This window comes from Triticum urartu, chromosome 2A (genome assembly GCF_056163025.1).
Source record: "Triticum urartu cultivar PI428250 chromosome 2A, HENAU_Tu73, whole genome shotgun sequence".
NCBI lineage: Eukaryota > Viridiplantae > Streptophyta > Magnoliopsida > Poales > Poaceae > Triticum > Triticum urartu.
Window position 1 is genome coordinate 574,210,513 of NC_141874.1, and position 17,793 is coordinate 574,228,305.

At 49.1% G+C, this 17,793-nt stretch overlaps 1 pseudogene; it reads right to left on the reverse strand.

The window, feature by feature from the left end:
- Positions 1 to 7,330: 7,330 nt before the first annotated feature.
- LOC125533686 (chitinase 4 pseudogene) lies at positions 7,331 to 7,924 on the reverse strand (annotated as a pseudogene).
- Positions 7,925 to 17,793: the final 9,869 nt, after the last annotated feature.

Consider the following 17,793-nt stretch of genomic DNA (forward strand, 5'->3'; position numbering starts at 1 on the left):
AAGTGTGTGATTGCTACTCTGCTATAAATCCTCCGAGTACTGTGTGGTGTCAGCATTACTGATCCAGGGATGACACCGGAGCACAGAGATTAGACTGTTTGAGGTCTGGTCGCTACACATATCCAAAGTCTGACATTTGCTTGAAGACAATGTCAATGCTATCTCGAAGCATGTCTATGGTACTCCGATTTTCAACGAGAACATTTGAAGCCCAATGCTAATGTTTCCTGCTCAATTACCCAAACACCACTGTATGGGTAATGTCATGAAATTCATCTCCCCTTACCTAAGTGGTTTTCTACCTTCTATCCGGTCTTGGATATCATACTCTGCTTGTTCTTGGGAAGGATATACCCCTGAAATATGTGTTTAAACACATTTTTCCTTTCCATTGTTCTGTTTAATCTAATAATCACATTTTCCTTTCCATTGTTCTATTTAACCTTCTTGAGGTTTATATGATCTAAGCAGTAATACGTCACTGCTTTTATAAGCACCTCAGCGTACAACTCTGTCAGTAAGACCCTGTTACTATTGTTGTTGACATTCCGGTAACCACCGATGGACGAGAACTTTGCATATTGGTCCGCCTTGTTTTGACGAGCAGGAAAATGGTTCTCTTCGTCCCTCGCCCTTGGTACCGATGTTGTTGTCGACATAAATGACAGGCAATCCTCTGACATGCCTTGCTTACATAATCACGCAAGATGTCACCACCCTTCCTACTTTTAACCCACATGGTGGGCCCATAACCCACAGTTCCATAGGATCGAAACCTGACTCTCCTGTACACCCCATGTTCCCAAAGTTATTCCTCGCGCATGGCTTTGCATGCAATTCACGAGCCACGTTCCAAGTGATCTATTCTGGTAATACTTATTCACGTTGCCCTGAAACCCGTTCACCTTTTCATTAGGCATCAAGCGATTGCCTACCTGCTTGAAACTTCTCATGGTACCTTCTTACTTTACTCTCGATATTTTCTTAAGTTTCTATTCAAGAGATACTTTCTGCCACCTTCCCCGATGTTATCGACCAGATAGTCAACCTTGTGGAGGTCCCTTCTCCTGGAATACCCACCCCTTTATTCTTTCGTAAGTATGATGGAGTTCCCGAAGAAAGGATGCCGACATCATCATGATGACCTGACGCAGAGAAATGAAGATATCAACGTAAGGGATCGACCTCTTCGAGAAGAGCAACCAAGACCGAGGACACTCGTCAAAATTTCGTAACCAAATCCATTCCCCCTTACTCCCGCTCCTAAATCTCGGGACGAGATTTCTTGTAGTGGAGGAGATTTGTGATGCCCGGATAATTAGGCTACAGTAATCCGCGTTAATGATGCCTCATCACCTCGGTTACTACTGATAATCTCGCGTTAGTTCGAAACGGATTCAAATTCAAAATTTGAATTAAAGTTAAAACAATTAAAGTTTTCAAAAGTCAAAACTAAAATGCTCGATGTGTTGAAAATATTCCCTAACTATTTGACATGTAGAAACCATGTTTTTATATAAGGCCTATATATTTAAAATGAGAAAAAACAAAAAACAAAAATAAAATAAAAGAATAACAACAAAAGAATAAAAAGAGAACACCCCGCCCCTCCCTCGCCGGGCCACGGCCCAGATGGCCTTGGGGCCAACCAGGCCGGCCCAGCTGACGCCACTTAACCCCCACCCCTGGGGAAACCCTAGCCCAACCACCCCCACGATTCCCCCCACCTCTGGATCCCGATCTGGATCAGGAAGGGGGGATCGAACACGGCGACCCCGACGCCATCGCCCCGGCGCCTCGCCGCCCTACGTCGCCACCTCACCGGCACCACCCCCCTGTCGCTGGACCTCGCCGCCCCGTCCTCGACCTCCCCGCCATGACCCCCGCAACCCGTGCCCTGCGATCCCCCTGTGAGGCCCCCCTCCTTCTCTCTCCCTCGCACGCCATGACGCCGTCCACGCCCGTGGACCTCTCCACGCCCCTGCTCTGGTCAGGCCGGCCCTGCTCCCCGCCGCGGCTTGCCTCGCCTTGCCGCTCCAGCCGTGCGGCCCCGCCAACCAGCGTTGCGCCCGCCGCGCCACTGACCACCTCGGACTCCTCTTCCCCGCACGTTGTCCCGTTGTGCCACCACTTCCTCGCGGCGGCTGCGCTGCCCGCGTGCGCCCTGTGCCGCGCCTCGCCCTTCCCCGCACGTACCTGCACCGGTCATGCTCACCGCGGCCACCCGACGTCCCGCATCACGCACACGCCTGTTGCTGTCGCCAGGCGCCGCGTTCTCTGCCCCCCTGCTGCTGCACTGCTCGCCGCCGCTACACACATCCAGGCTTGGCCGCGCCTCGGCTCGCCGACGCGCGCACACGCCTGCCACGCCCCTGCTCCCCTCGCCCCGCCACTGCCAATCGTTGGCGCGCCCTTCGCCGGCGCCGTCCACTGCTGCAGGCCCGCATATGCGGCCCCCCTGTTTCCTCGTCGCCCAGCGACCTCCCCGCACCGGGCGGGTTCTATCCCAGCGCCCGTCGCCCGATCCGCTAGCGCCCACGCCCATTAGGCCCCCCTATGCCTATGACAAATGGGCCCAGTGCCCCAAAACGTTAAAAAAGATTAAATATATATATATAATAATAATTAATTAATTAACTTAATTAATCCTGTTAATTAATCTAATTAAGCCTAATTAATTTACCTAATCACTTTAATTAAATTAACTAATCTTGTTTAGTTTACTAAGTCAATGACCAATGGACCCACACGTTAGCGACCCAGTCAACACCCCTGTTGACTGCTGACGTCATGCTGACGTCAGCAAACACTATTTTAGATAATGTTGGTTTAAATTAATTAAATAAATTCTAAAATTAATTTAAATCTTTTAAAATTAATATAAAATAAACCGTAGCTCGGATGGAAAAACTTTGTACATGAAAGTTGCTCAGAGCGACGAGACGAATCCGGATACACAGCCCGTTCGTCCGCCAGGCATCCCTAGCCTAGCGAACATGCAAATTTTCCCCTCTGGTTCATCTGTCCGAAAACGCGAAACACCGGGGATATTTTCCCGGATATTTCCCCCCTTCACCGGTACCACCTCATACCACGTTAGGGCACCCCTAGCACCGCTACTTGTCTTGCCATGCATCGTTATGCTTCTGTTTGCATTATATTCATTGTTTCTTCCCCCTCCTCTCTCCGGTAGACTACGAGACCGACGCCGCTGCTACTCAGTACGACTACGGTGTTGACGCCCCCTCTCTCTTGCCAGAGCAACCAGGCAAGCCCCCCCCCTTGATCACCAGATATCGCCTACTCTCCTCTATATTGCTTGCATTAGAGTAGTGTAGCATGTTACTGCTTTCCGTTAATCCTATTTTGATGCATAGCCTTTCATTGTTGCTACAACTGTTGATACCTTACCTGCAATCCTAAATGCTTAGTATAGGATGCTAGTTATCATCAGTGGCCCTACATTCTTGTCTGTCTGCCTTGCTATACTACCGGGCCGTGAGCACTCGGGAGGTGATCACGGGTATATATTATATACTTTATACATATAAATGTTGTGACTAAAGTCGGGTCGGCTTGTTGAGTACCCGCAAGTGATTCCGATGTTGGGGGTTGAAGGGGCAGGTGGTTCCACCCCGGTAGTGGTGGGCCTGGGTTCCCGACGGCCCCCAACTTTTACTTTGTGGCGGAGCGACAGGGCAGGTTGAGACCACCTAGGAGAGAGGTGGGCCTGGCCCTGGTCGGCGTCCGCGGTTACTTCAAAATAACACGCTTAACGAAATCTTGGTATTTGATCTGAGTCTGGCTAGTGGCCTATACGCACTAACCAACTACGCGGGAATAGTTATGGGCACTCGACGTCGTGGTATCAGCCAAAGCCTTCGTGACGTCAGCGACTGAGCGGCGCGCGCCAGGTTGGACCGCATAACACAACTTCCTTTGTAATGGAGGTTGCTAGGTCTTCTCACCGGCCGCGTACGCAACGTGCAGGTGTGCAACGAGCGATGGGCCCAGACCCCTGCGCCATAGGATTTAGATCGGCGTGTTGACCTCTCTGTTGTGCCTAGGTAGGGCTGCGACGTGTTGATCTTCCAAGGCCGGGCATGACCCAGAAAAGTGTGTCCGGACAAAGAGGATTGAGCGTGTTGGGAAATGTGGTGCACCCCTGCAGGGAAGTTAATCTATTCGAATAGCCGTGATCTTCGGTAACAGGACGACTTGGAGTTGTACCTTGACCTTATGACAACTAGAACCGGATACCTAATAAAACACACCCTTCCAAGTGCCAGATACAACCGGTGATCGCTCTCTAACAGGGCGACGAGGGAAGGATCACCGGGTAGGATTATGCTATGCGATGTTACTTGGTGAACTTACCTTCTTCTCTCTTCTACATGCTGCAAGATGGAGGTGGCCAGAAGCGTAGTCTTCGATAGGACTAGCTATCCCCCTCTTATTCCGGCATTCTGCAGTTCAGTCCACATATGATACCCTTATTCCATTTGATACCAATGCATACATATGTAGTGTAGCTCCTTGCTTGTGAGTACTTTGGATGAGTACTCACGGTTGCTTTGCTCCCTCTTTTCCCCCTTTCTATACCCGATTGCTGCGACCAGACGATGGAGTCCAAGAGCCAGACACCACCGTCGACGACGACTCCTACTACACTGGAGGTGCCTACTACTACGTGCATCTCGCTGGCGACGACCAGAAGTAGTTTAGGAGGATCCCAGGCAGGAGGCTTGCGCCTCTTTTGATCTGTATCCTAGTTTGTGCTAGCCTTCTTAAGGTAGACTTGTTTAACTTATGTCTATACTCAGATATTGTTGCTTCCGCTGACTCGTCTATGATCGAGCTCTTGTATTCGAGCCCTCGAGGCCCCTGGCTTGTAATATGATGCTTGTATGACTTACTTTTATTTATAGAGTTGTGTTGTGATATCTTCCCGTGAGTCCCTGATCTTGATCGTACACGTTTGCATGTATGATTAGTATACGGTCAAATCGGGGGCGTCACAACTGCTCATCAACAAACAGGCAAGCCGTCTAGGAAAGGTTTAAGCCCTAGACCATGCAAACTAATAAAACTTACCAACACAATCCAAATTTATACAAACCAAACTCTCTGACTGAAACCAACAAAAACCATTTAAAAATTGGGTCAAACCCATTTGCTCCAACGGAATCAAGCCATCAATTTGAAGTAGACATCAACACATGAATCAAGCCATCAATTTGAAGTAGACATCAACAGATGAGCAAGCAGCAAAGAGCTCTTGACGTCAATTAGTCCCTTGCAACAAGCAGCTATTGACATAGATTAGAGGAACTCCAAACATGCCGACCTAAATTGTTCGTGTGTGTCTGTTTGCATCCAAACAGGTGAAAATACTGGCTCTACGCGATGAACCAAACCCAAAAGTTGCCCGCTCGCTACCCGTCTGGATGCATTTGCGGCCCAAATTTGCGTCCACGCTAACACGAGACGGACGCACCGTGTGTCCACTCAATGTCCACCTCGGGCTCGCACGTCGACAACACAACTACTCCACGCGGTCGTAGTCATTGCATCCACCTAACCTCAGCCCGCATGGCAGCGTCTAGAAGTGTGCAACGTACTCGTCCTTAATGCAAGTGTGTGTGTGTGGGGGGTCATCCACATTTCCTTCCCATCCACATTTGTCCACACTCTCTCCTCTCACCGCCGACAACGCAAGTGCTAGCCATGGTTATCTTCAGCAAGAGCAAGGGCAAACTCGATGCCGGCGCCATCTCGTCCCGCACGCCGCCTCCCCCTCCGCCACGGCCACCGCAGCCGCCCCCGTCAACCTACGCGATGAATCCCCATGCGGCTAGTGGTCACCAGCCATAGGACCAGCTATACATCTAGGTGCACGAAGCGCGTTGGTATTGGCATTGCCGCCACCCGTTGTCGTGGCCAGATGTCGACTTCTTGCATGGCTAGCACCTTGACCCTCACCGCATCCCGATGTCGGAGGTGGCGCGGTCGGCGCAGGCGCACGCGGAGAAGGTGCGCAAGGTCGCGCCCTCCTAACGCCAGAGCATCGGCGTGACCCTGTGTATGCTCAAGACTCCCCCAACTGGAAGGTCTGGTTCGCCACAGAGCACGACGTGGCCCGCCGTGGCGCCATGAAACTTAACCTTGGGTTCGTGCCACCGCCCACGGAGGTGGCTTCGGAGGAGGAGGGGGCGGCCCACCAGGCCACATTAGAGGTGGCGCTCCAGCGCACCTTGGAGGAGAGCCGGCGCAAGGAGGACACGCGCTGTCGGCGGCGGGTGACCACGCCTACGCCCCACTGCGGCCCGAGCCCAAGGCCGAGCCTGAGCACACACGGGTGCTCACGCTCACGCCCACGGAGCCGGAGTTGGACATGTACACGTGGACTGGCATCCTCCGCGAGTGGGTGAGCATGCCGTCCATCGCGCTGGTGCCACGCCGAAACAAGAGGAGGCCTACCTAGAGCACTGGGGACAACTCCACATGTCCGAGGAGCGCGTCGACGGCGAGCATCGGATGCAAGACGAGCGCGAGGAGGAGGAGCGCCGTGCCTGCTTGGCACGGGAGGTGGAGGAAGAGCACCGGGAGAAGGAGAAGGAGGAGCGCGCGCCGCACAACAATGCTGTCGGTGGGGCAAATGCTGTAGGAGTCGGCACGTGTGGTGTGGGAGACCGCATTCCCATGGGCTGCGCCGCTGCCAGCCTTCGTCGACCTCACCGTCGATGATGGAAAACGATGGCGAAGCCTAGGGCAGCGTGCTAGGTGGTTGGGAGGCGCGTTTGTTTAGTTTTTTATGTTTTATAAATGTTTAAGTAAACTTTTACCCGCGGTTGACCGGTCATTTAATGTTTACTTATGTTTAATTTGAATGCATGTTTTCAAAATTGCTTTTTTTAAGTGGACGCGGAAAAAATGTGTCGGGCACCGTTGGAGGATGCGGTCGACCAAACAAAAAGCAAACAATTGAGTCAAGAAAAATCAGTTTTACTTTTGCTTCTACTAAATACGTCGCCACACAGTAATCATTGGCTAGAAAACCTGTTTTGATGGGTCCACCATTTGACCAAAGTTCACGATGAACCAGAGGGCTCTATTTTGTGGGAGCTTAGTAATTGTATAGATAAGCGAGTTCGATAGCAGAAAAGGAAATATTATGGGCAGGGCTGCATCACACGAGTACATGATAATGAGATTACGCTTGGACGTAACACATACGCAAATGATGACGCGCATCTTATCTCTCTCTCTCTCTCAATTTGTTTCAAATTCATTTTTTAGATAGTTGATACACACCAAATGCAATTTACCATGGATGCAAAGCGGTAAAACATTTGATTCAAATATATTGAACAACCATCGTTGTCCGAGGCTTATTTCCTCCTCGACAACACTGCTCTGGCCATCTAGGAGGTACTCACTCGGTACGTATTAGCCGTATCCATTACACGGCAGCTTTGCTATACTTAGCTCCCAGCAATTCACTTACTTAGCTTTATTCTATTAAGATCGGAGGACCATCACATTTCAGGCCTGGGAGTTGAGGCGGGTGCACCCACGTCACCTATGGGGTGCGCTCGCTCCCCACGGGCTTGCCGCCAGACGCCTCCGCAGCTGCGGCGCCACTGCTCGCCACCGTGCACGGGCCCGACTGGCACCCGGCGCCGCAGTAGTCCGGGCCCGTGCCGCAGTAACCCCACTGGCTGCAGCACATGCCCGCCGGGCAGTTGCAGTTCTGCGCGACCGCCGGACCAGCGGCGGACAGGAGGAGCACTGCCAGCCCGAAGGCCAGGAATGTCGCAGTGAGCGGCATCGCTAGCTTTGCCATCTGTGCTTGATAAGTGGCCGGGTAACTGGTTAAGATTCTGCTGTTGGTGTGGCGCAGCTATTTGAGATGGAGAAGTTCCGCCTGGGGTGGTGGTTTATATAGGAGAGTTCGATAGCAGAAAAGGAAATATGATGAGATTACGTGTGGAAGTTACACATATGAAAATGATGACGCGCACCTTATCTCGGTTTGTTAGCCATATCTAGGCACAGCTGCAGCGGCCACGCACGGCCAATAGCGATGACGTCCCCGGTCTGGAACGGTGGCTGCTGACCGGGCTATCTGATGATGAAATGATAAGTATCTCAATTTTTATAGGAAAAGACATGCAATTGAAAGCATAGCATAGAAATTTTTCATTGAATCTAGGCTAATATTTTTTTAATGTGATTGATTGATTCTTATTCTATATAGAAACAGGAATCCACGCAAATGACCAATGGTGGCCAGGCTCCAGTGAGCTTGTTTTTTTAAAAAAAAAACATGTTTTCATAGCGCAAAAGAAACTGGCAAAATTTGTAAAGACAGAAATACAAGTTTAACACATCCGAGAAAAGTTTCATAACATTATACTTTCACACGTGGCGTACCAAAACAAGGCAAATGTGTATTTTCAAAATGGACCGACTTTTCTTTTTCTTGGGCCATAATTTTGTCTTTTTTGTACAGCATACATCACAATATTTTCAAACGATTTTTTACACATTTGTGCAAAAAACACATAAGTTTCCATGGAAAGAAACAATTTTTTGAAACATTAAAATATGATTTTCGTTTTTCATTTTTGAAAAAGGGGCTCGATGGACATCCTTGAGTGGTGTTTCTTAAACATCTTCAAGCTGTTGCGATCCCCCTTAGTCTTCCGGGTAATAAAATATTTCGCGAGAAAACATTGTTTGGGTCACAAACACTTGTCATCTTGTTTAAGCTACTCACCATTGTGGAACAATAATACTCTAATATTTCTTTTGGATATCACACAATTTTCTTTTAAGAATTGAGCGTGAGCTCGTCCAACATAAGAAGTCACTTAACATAAGCTTCACAACCTCGAATTTTATGAAATGGAAATAGTGACTTTTCTCGTTCCATGTCTCGTATCGTGTCCTATTTTGAGATTTAGATGATACCCTCCATAGTGTGGAAGCCAGTATTTTGCTTTATTTAGAGCATGACCCAAAATGATAAGTCATCGATAAAACCATCTGCAATAAGGTTCAATTACATGACAAGTCATCAATAAAACCATCTGCAATAAGGTTCAATTGGGTCAACCAAACAGACCATTTCTTTGAGGCGTTCTCAGAAGCATGAGCTGTGAAACTATTCTGTAACTTTTACATATCACTAAACTCCTAACTCAAATACATGGATTGATGGATCCATGTGTAGGTCGTAGCAACTTGATTTCAACATGTTGATTATATACTTTATTACATATTTCTTAAAACTTTTCAGACATATGGGATGTCATATGTTGTCTGAATGACCAAGGGGGTCTCGGAGTGGAAGATCTTGAGATTAAGAGTTTTTGTTGCACAAATGGCTTTACAAGTTACTCACCTAGGACGGTGTATGGAAATAATTGCTCCGAAATGAATACCTGGATTCTAAAACCCTCTCTGAAGTTTAGGCAAAGCCAAATGATTCTCATTTTCTGGAAATGTTTCATGGGGGTTAAAAGTTGGTTTTTCGTCTACGAACCTTTATGGTAGGCAATGGCTTATAGGTTTTGAGAACACCCATGGCCGGGATATGCCACCAGTTATGCGGTGCCCATGGCATTATCATATTGCCCAACAGGAAGACATGTCTGTTGCCTCGAGAACACTACTTGAAATCTACATTTTACCTAGGGTCGTAACCGCTGAATATTTCTTCTCGGCGGCCTATAATTGGCGAGAAATGGACTCAGTTGGTATGTCTTGTTGTTGGGGAACGTAGCATGCAATTTCAAAAATTTCCTACGATCACGCAAGATCTATCTAGGAGATGCATAGCAACGAGAGGGGGAGAGTGTGTCCATGTACCCTCGTAGACCGAAAGCGGAAGCGTTAACATAATGCGGTTGGTGTAGTCGAACTTCTTCGCGATCCAACCGATCAAGTACCGAACGCACGGCACCTCCGAGTTCAACACACGTTCAGCTCAATAACGTTCCTCAAACTCTTGATCCAGCAAAGTGTCGAGGGAGAGTTTCTTCAGCACGACAACGTGGTGACGGTGATGGTGATGTGATCCGCGCAGGGCTTTGCCTAAGCACTATGACAATATGACCGGAGGAGTAAACTGTGGAGGGGGTCACCGCACACGGCTAAGAAACAATTGTTGTACTTTGGGGTGCCCCCTGCCCCCGTATATAAAGGAGGAGAGGGAGGAGGCCGGCCACAGGGGGCGCACCATGGGGGGGAACCGACTAGGACTCCTAGTCCAAGTCGTCCCCACCCTTCCTTCTTTCGGAGGGGGAGAGGGGCAAGGAAAGGGGGTCGCGCCCCCTTCCCCTTGTCCAATTCAGACAGCCCATGGGAGGGGGGCGCGCCACCCCTTGCAGGCTCCCCTCTCTCTCCCCTATGGCCCATGTAGGCCCATTATTTCCTCGGGGGTTCCGTAACCTCCCGGTACTCCAAAAAAATACCAGAAACAATCTGGAACCATTCCGGTGTCCGAATACCATCGTTCAATATATCAATCTTTACCTCTCGACCATTTCGAGACTCCTCGTCATGTCCGTGATCTCAATCAGGACTCCAAACAATCTTCGGATACCAAAACACACAACTCATAATACAAATCATAATCGAATGTTAAGCGTGCGGACCCTACCGGTTCGAGAACTACATAGACATGACCGAGACACATCTCTGATCAATAACCAATAGCAGAACCTGGATGCTCATGTTGGTTCCTACATATTCCATGAAGATCTTTATCTGTCAAACCGTAATGACAACATACGTTATTCCCTTTGTCATTGGTATGTTACTTGCCCGAGATTCAATCGTCGGTATCTTCATACCTAGTTCAATCTCGTTACCGGCAAGTATCTTTACTCGTTTCGTAATGCATCATCTCACAACTAACTCATTAGTCACATTGCTTGCAAGGCTTATCATGATGTGCATTACCTAGAGGGCCCAGAGATACCTCTCCGATACTCGGAGTGACAAATCCTAATCTCGATCTATGCCAACCCAACAAACCCCTTCGGAGACACCTGTAGAGCATCTTTATAATCACCCAGTTACGTTGTGACGTTTGATAGCACACAAGGTGTTCCTCCGGTATTCGGGAGTTGCATAATCTCATAGTCAAAGGAATATGTATAAGTCATGAAGAAAGCGATAGTGATAAAACTTAACGATCATTATGCTAAGCTAACGGATGTGTCTTGTCCATCACATCATTCTCCTAATGATGTGACCCCGTTCATCAAATGACAACACATGCCCATGGTCAGGAAACTTAACCATCTTTGATTAACGAGCTAGTCAAGTAGAGGCATACTAGGGACACTCTGTTCTGTCTATGTATTCGCACATGTATCAAGTTTTCGGTTAATACAATTCTAGCATGAATAATAAACATTTATCATGATATAAGGAAATATAAATAACAACTTTATTATTGCCTCTAGGGCATAATTCCTTCACTTGTTACAAGGTTAATGATGGTTAATCTAACAAATGAACCAGACACATTCTATTGAAAATTCACACCTTCAGGTGTCTTCACAATTAAATCTATATACGAATATGTTTGAAAACTGGTTAGTAAGGGCTCACCCAAAATTGAAGTCTCAAATTTGTATAGGAGTTTGTGCTTTACTTTGGGCTATTTGAAACTCTCGTAATGGTTATATTCTTAACTTTAGGAAAGTTCCAAATTTCTAGTGAGTCATTTTTTAGGCTTGTCAACTGGATTCATATTTGGTCCTTACTTCGTAAGGGGGACAAGCGGGCGCCCACAGTCTTTGGTTGCAACCGATGAAATATGGTCTCTTGAGATTTATTCACCCATTTGGTTGTGGACCCACTAGTACGATTTGTGATGCATAAGGCTCATATTTGTACTTTTTATTTTTGCCATTTGGGCATCCATTTGTGGCAATTAATCTGTTGAACTATTTTGAACTGTTGGATGGCATGAATTTTGCGGTGATTATTAAAAGTTTGTGTGCATCATTTGATGCAGAGACTGAGGGCAGTCCCCTCTTTTTCTAAAAAAAGGTTGCCATATTCATATCTATTAAGTTCGCCTATAAAAAATATGAAAAATTGAAAACCTCTTTGATTTGTCATGCTCAGTGGACCACATACATAACCTATAAGTTCCAATATCTAGATCGCAGGGAAAAGTGCCTTCTTCATCTTCAAGCTTCGCACATCTCAAGTGGTTGAAAATGAAATGACTCTAGAAGGCCATCATCATGTAGCTTCTTCCCGCACTTATGTGAATTAAACGACTATCAAAAATAGTTTGGGTTCAGATCTTTAGAGCATCTCCAACAGTAGCCATGGTTCCTGACTTTTTACGTCACTTTGCACCAAAACTTGCTCCAACAGTGCTCAAAACTTGTCATGGTCTCCAACGGGTGTGGTCCCGTTTTTGGGCAGCCCTCAGAAACAACCCCAAATGATGTATTTACATCACGTGCAGCTGTCCTAAAAGTTTACATCACGGGGAGCCACGCAGAACCACAAGAAAATGATTGTTTTACATCACTTTGTGCCAAAAACGTTCCTCCAACAACTGCCCTATAATAGGATACCATAAAAAGAGTGACATGATGTATATTAGGGCATCAATTTCAGGGCAGCTGTTGGAGATAAAAAATTTCTAATGTCTCAAAAGTCACTTCTTGTGCCCTAAATTTCTCTCCAACTACTTTTCAATGCTTTATTGTAGGGCAGCTATTGAAGATGCTTTTAAGTCGGAGCCTTCTAGTGTTGATGTTGTAGGCCGACTCGCCTTCAAAATGAAATAATCAATCCTTTTGTGAGGTAACTGGTTTTCTTTTCAGTTTCGGTGATCAAAAAATAATAGCTTTGAGCCATTGGATCGGAAACGAACAAATAGATCTTTTTTTCTTCTTCCTCCAACCGTCTTATTTTCTGGCTTGATTCCCCATGGCACATGATCTCTCCCCCCGGTCCGATTTTTCCCCTACCTCTCAGATCTGGTGAGGTCCTTATCAGACCCTCATGGGTCATATCGCGGACTCGCCTTTGCCGGTAATGTCGTGCCCATCCGGGCCGCTCTCACCTTGGCCTCCTAGCACTGCGTGTCGTGGTTCCAAGTCTGACAGTAGTGTAGGGGGGTAAGTATGGAGAGGCAAGATCTTAGCTATGGAGAAGTTGTAAGAACGCAAGGTTTACGAGTTCAGGCCCTTCTCGGAGGAAGTAATAGCCCTACGTCTCGGAGCCCGAAGGCGGTCGACTGGATTATGAGAGTATGAATTACAGGGGTGCGAACCCTTTACACTGAGGAGGGGGTGGCTTATATAGAGTCCGCCAGACCCCTCCGGCCCTCAGTTATGCAGGGTTTTAAGTACATTAAGGTCGGGCGTTACTGGTAACGCCCCTAATAAAGTGCTATGATGACCATAAAAGCTACTTAATGACCGACCGTTAGCGTGTGGAGTGACTTTAGGTCTCCTGGCCGTCGGGTGGTTGGATCTTGGTCGAGTGGTTGCTTCTTGGTCGAGTGTCTTCGAGTCCGTCGAGTGAAACACCGCCAAGTCGATTGAAATGTGATTTCTTCTGGAGGTGTCCTTGGGTAGGTCAGTTTGGACAGGTCCATGACCCTACCCTAGGTACATAGCTTCATCATTAGCCCCCGAATGGATCGAGGTTTGAGTGGGAAAGGGTTTGAGCACATCTCCGACTCATTTTTCATGTCGTGAGCATACCTTGTTTCGGATCAATGGACCAGAGTGATGACAACAACTTTCTTTCCAGTCGCCTTGATCCATTCTTAGGTTTTGTCGAGTGAGTTCTTATACTTGAAGAGTTCTGAGTGACGGTGCGGAGCAGATCTTCGGTCCGATGAGTTGTTCTGCTGCCCGCGGATTTCGTGGGATCCAAATTTCGGGAAGCGCGCGGGACGGGAGAGGCCGCAGTAAACGGATGGGATAGCACGGAGCCGCCTCGATCCCCGCGCCACCTTTTTCGCCACATATCGCGTGCGCGATCGCCACGGGATTTGGCAGGGCCGTCCGGGCCTACCAGTCAGCCACTCGGAAGCAGCCTCATATAAGGCGTTGGGCCGGGGCTCTGTTCCGCACGCCACCATTCTCTCTCTGTTTTCTCCCGATTTCTCCGCCACCCTTGCTTCCGTCTCGTCGCCGGATCTCCGCTCGAGCTCGAACTGCCACCATGGGGAAGGACAAGACGGCGGCGCTGGAATGCGCGAAGAAGGCAACCACGAAGGCGAACGGCAAGCGGACCAACCGGGGCGGATCCTCGTCGAGGTCCGGCCTGCCGGCGGGCTGGATCCAGGGCGACTGGATCCGCTCGGCAATCACGTAGGACGACCTCGACGACCTGGTGGAAGGGGGATTTATCCCCCACAAGTCGGCTTGGCTCCCGGGAGACGAAACTGAGCTGCAGCCCAGAGAGGGTGAGTGCGTCCTCTTAGCAACTCACATAGATCGTGGGTTCTCGCTGCCTCCCCACCCTTTCTTCCGGGGTTTTTTGAACTTCTTTGGGGCTCAGCTCCACCATTTTACTCCGAATACCATAGTCTATCTGGCCGCTTTCGTGTCTATGTGCGAAAACTTCTTGGGTTGTCGACCGCACTGGGGGCTCTTCAAACATATCTTCACTTGCCGTTCCCAGTCGGTCAAAAAGACCAAGTCGAGTGACGAGAGGACTCGGGTGATCCAGATGTGCGGTGGTCTGGGGATCCAGATGAGGAGCAAAAGTACTTTCCCAGCGATGATCCTTCCTGACTCGGTCCGGGGCTGGCAGTCGACTTGGTTTTACTGCAAGGATCAACCGACCCCTGGCCAGTCGACTGGGCTTCCTCCTTTCTCCTTGGCTCGAGTGGAGAAGCCTACTGCCCTGAAGATAGTTCCAGAAGAGAAGGCGCAGGTCAAGGAGCTGGTCGAACGGGTCGTCCAGCTCGTCCGCAACGGAGTGACCGGGATGGATCTGCTGGAGGTATTTCTCGGTCGACGCATCCAACCCCTTCAGGCGCGCGATCATCCGATGTGGATGTATTCTGGGCTCGAAGATACCACTCGGATCCACCCGGAGGAGGTCAGTGAGGATACCTTGGAGAGCTGGTTGAGAGGAATCACTGGCAACAAAGACAACCCTCGGGGATTCAGGAGGGTGACTCCATTCGACAACTCGCGTCAACCAGAGCAGGTATGTTTCTGTAAGTAACTTTCCGACTCTCCATGTGATGTCCCGTTTGCGGTCGACTGAATGTCTTTTGATTGTTATTTTTTTAGGCCCTCATTGAAATGTACTCGATGCCCAATGGAGAGCAAGGGCAAGACTTGGAAGGCGAGGCGAGCGGCAGCGACAGTGGCGAGTGGACTTCTGATGGTGAAGAGGATGGAGAAAGTGAAGACTCAAGCAACGAAGAAGAAGTCGAGTCGCCTCCTCGCAGGGAGAGGCGATCCAAACTTGCCCAAGAATGACTGAGCGTCCGTGAAAAGGCGACTGCTCAAGCTGATCAATCTTCGAAGCGTCCTCGGATCTCTTCACCAACCCCGACCGAGAAAGCGCCCAAGCACCCCAAAGTTGCAGAGCCAAAAATCCGGAAGGCGTTGCCGAAGATTAAGATTGACATCCCCGTCGCTTCTGCGTAAGTGTCTTCCTCTGTATACACTCGACGCTCAGCGCCGTTTTTTTTTCTTGTTTTAATAGGACGAACTTTGGAACTACCAGCGCTGCCACTTCTAGGACCTCAGCCTACAGGGATGATGATGAGGTGATGGAGGATGCGGTCACGTCAAAACTGGGTATGACTCCTGCCATACTGTCTTTATTTTGGTCGATTCAACTGCAACGTGTACCATTGGGTGATGTGATTTTGACGATTGAACTTTGCATAGCTCCCAACGTTATTGACCTCCTTGATGATGATGAAGAGCCCGAGAGGCCTTTGACAAGGAAAAATAGGCAGGCTCCTACAAGCGAGGCGCCACAGTCGACGCCAAGGACGGAACCAGTCGTTCAGGACACTGGCGACGCCAATCGGGGTTCTGTTACCTTTGTTGTGCCACTGTCGAGTGCCTTGCCCTCTTCGTTGACTGCTCAGGCTCCCGTTGACCCACCTTCAGTTTTTGCGACCCATCATGTCCGGGAGGACGAAGCGAATGCTGCCAAGGAAGCCATACGTCAGGCGGGCATCATGATGGAGAAGATGAGGATGGTTCGGGACGCCAGTCAGGCTGCCTACGACGCTAGCTCGGCCCTCCAAAGCAATGTTCAGGTTAATTGGTCACTGCTTGTTTTGTTAGATATGTTATCTGAAGACTCTTTTCCGAAAATCTTTGCATCTGTACACCCACTGGGTGCGTCGATTGAAATTTTTGAACCGGTGGGGGCACGTTGAGTGCACCCACTGGGTGTAGTCCCCGAGACTACGGTGGACTGCTGGCAGTCGACTGTAGTTGTTGTATTTTTTCGAATGTATAAACCAAACTGGTAGTTTGTCTCTTCCACTCGGTCTGGTTGAGTGGGATCAGAACCGATGGGGCACGCAAAGTGCACCCACTAGGTGTAGTCCCCGAGACTACGGTGGACTGCTGGCAGTCGACTGTAGTCTGAGTTCTACTTTCCCTCTTTCTGCCTTTTTTTCCTGGGCTCGACTTCAGCGGGCCGGTCGAGTGGGATCAGAACCGGTGGGGGCACACAAAGTGCACCCACTGGGTGTAGTCCCCGAGACTATGGTGGACTGCGGGCAGTCGACCGTAGTCTTAGTATTTATTGCCTTTGTTGTTTTTCGCTGTAAAATAACTTCTCCTCTTTGATTGCAGAAATCTTGTGATCTTGGAGCTCGCTTTGCTGATTTGGAGAAACAGAAGATCCAACTGAACCTTGACTTGGAGCTGGCCAAGACAGAGCTGCAAAAGGCTAAGGATGGTGCCAATGGTAAGATGAGTTTGTCGAATGGTTTGCCTTGGGCTTGAGTACCCTTCTGCTCTTTCTGAATCAAGCACCATTTCTTTGCAGAAAAGCTGAGAGAAGCTCTGGCAAAGAAGGACCGGGATCTGGCTGCTGCCCGAAAGGAAGCTGACGACAGAGTCACTCTGGCCGAACAGAAGCTGGCTTCGGTCGGCCAGTTGGAAGAAGAGAATACCAGGCTGAAGTCTGCTCTGAATGACTCCAACAAGGAGTGCTTGCGCTGGAAGAAGGCGGATCTCGTCCAGGGCGAGAAAATGGAAAGCATTGCTCGCAGGAGGGATGATCTAGAGAGCTATCTAAGAAGTCTTGCCAAGAAGTTGTTCATCAAGCTTGAAGGTGCACATTCTGTTCTGACTGATTTTTTTTGTGTCGACTCAGTGTACGAAAATTGACTTATCCTTGGATCGTGAATGCAGAGTTTTTCCAGAACTTTGAAGAGGAGACTGGGCGGATCGAACCAGGTTTGGATCCAATCAACTCTCCCGTGAAAGATGAAACTGCCATGAATCTGTTCTGACTGGAATCCCGCATCGACGGTGCCGTGGACTACTTGGCTCGATTGAAGGTCGCCATGTCATGGATCGACCCGACACTTTGGCCAGAGGCCACACTCCAAAACGATCTTGAGTCTCTGATGACTCGACTTAACGGAATCCCTGACCGAGTGCAGGAGTGGAAGAAGTCTTCTGCTCGGTGTGGCGCTGATGTGGCTCTGTCTTTGGTTCGTGTCCACTGCAAGGAGGTGCGACAAGATAAGCTGGCCGCAATCAAGGTCGCCAACACCCAGAAGCACGACTTCCAAACTTT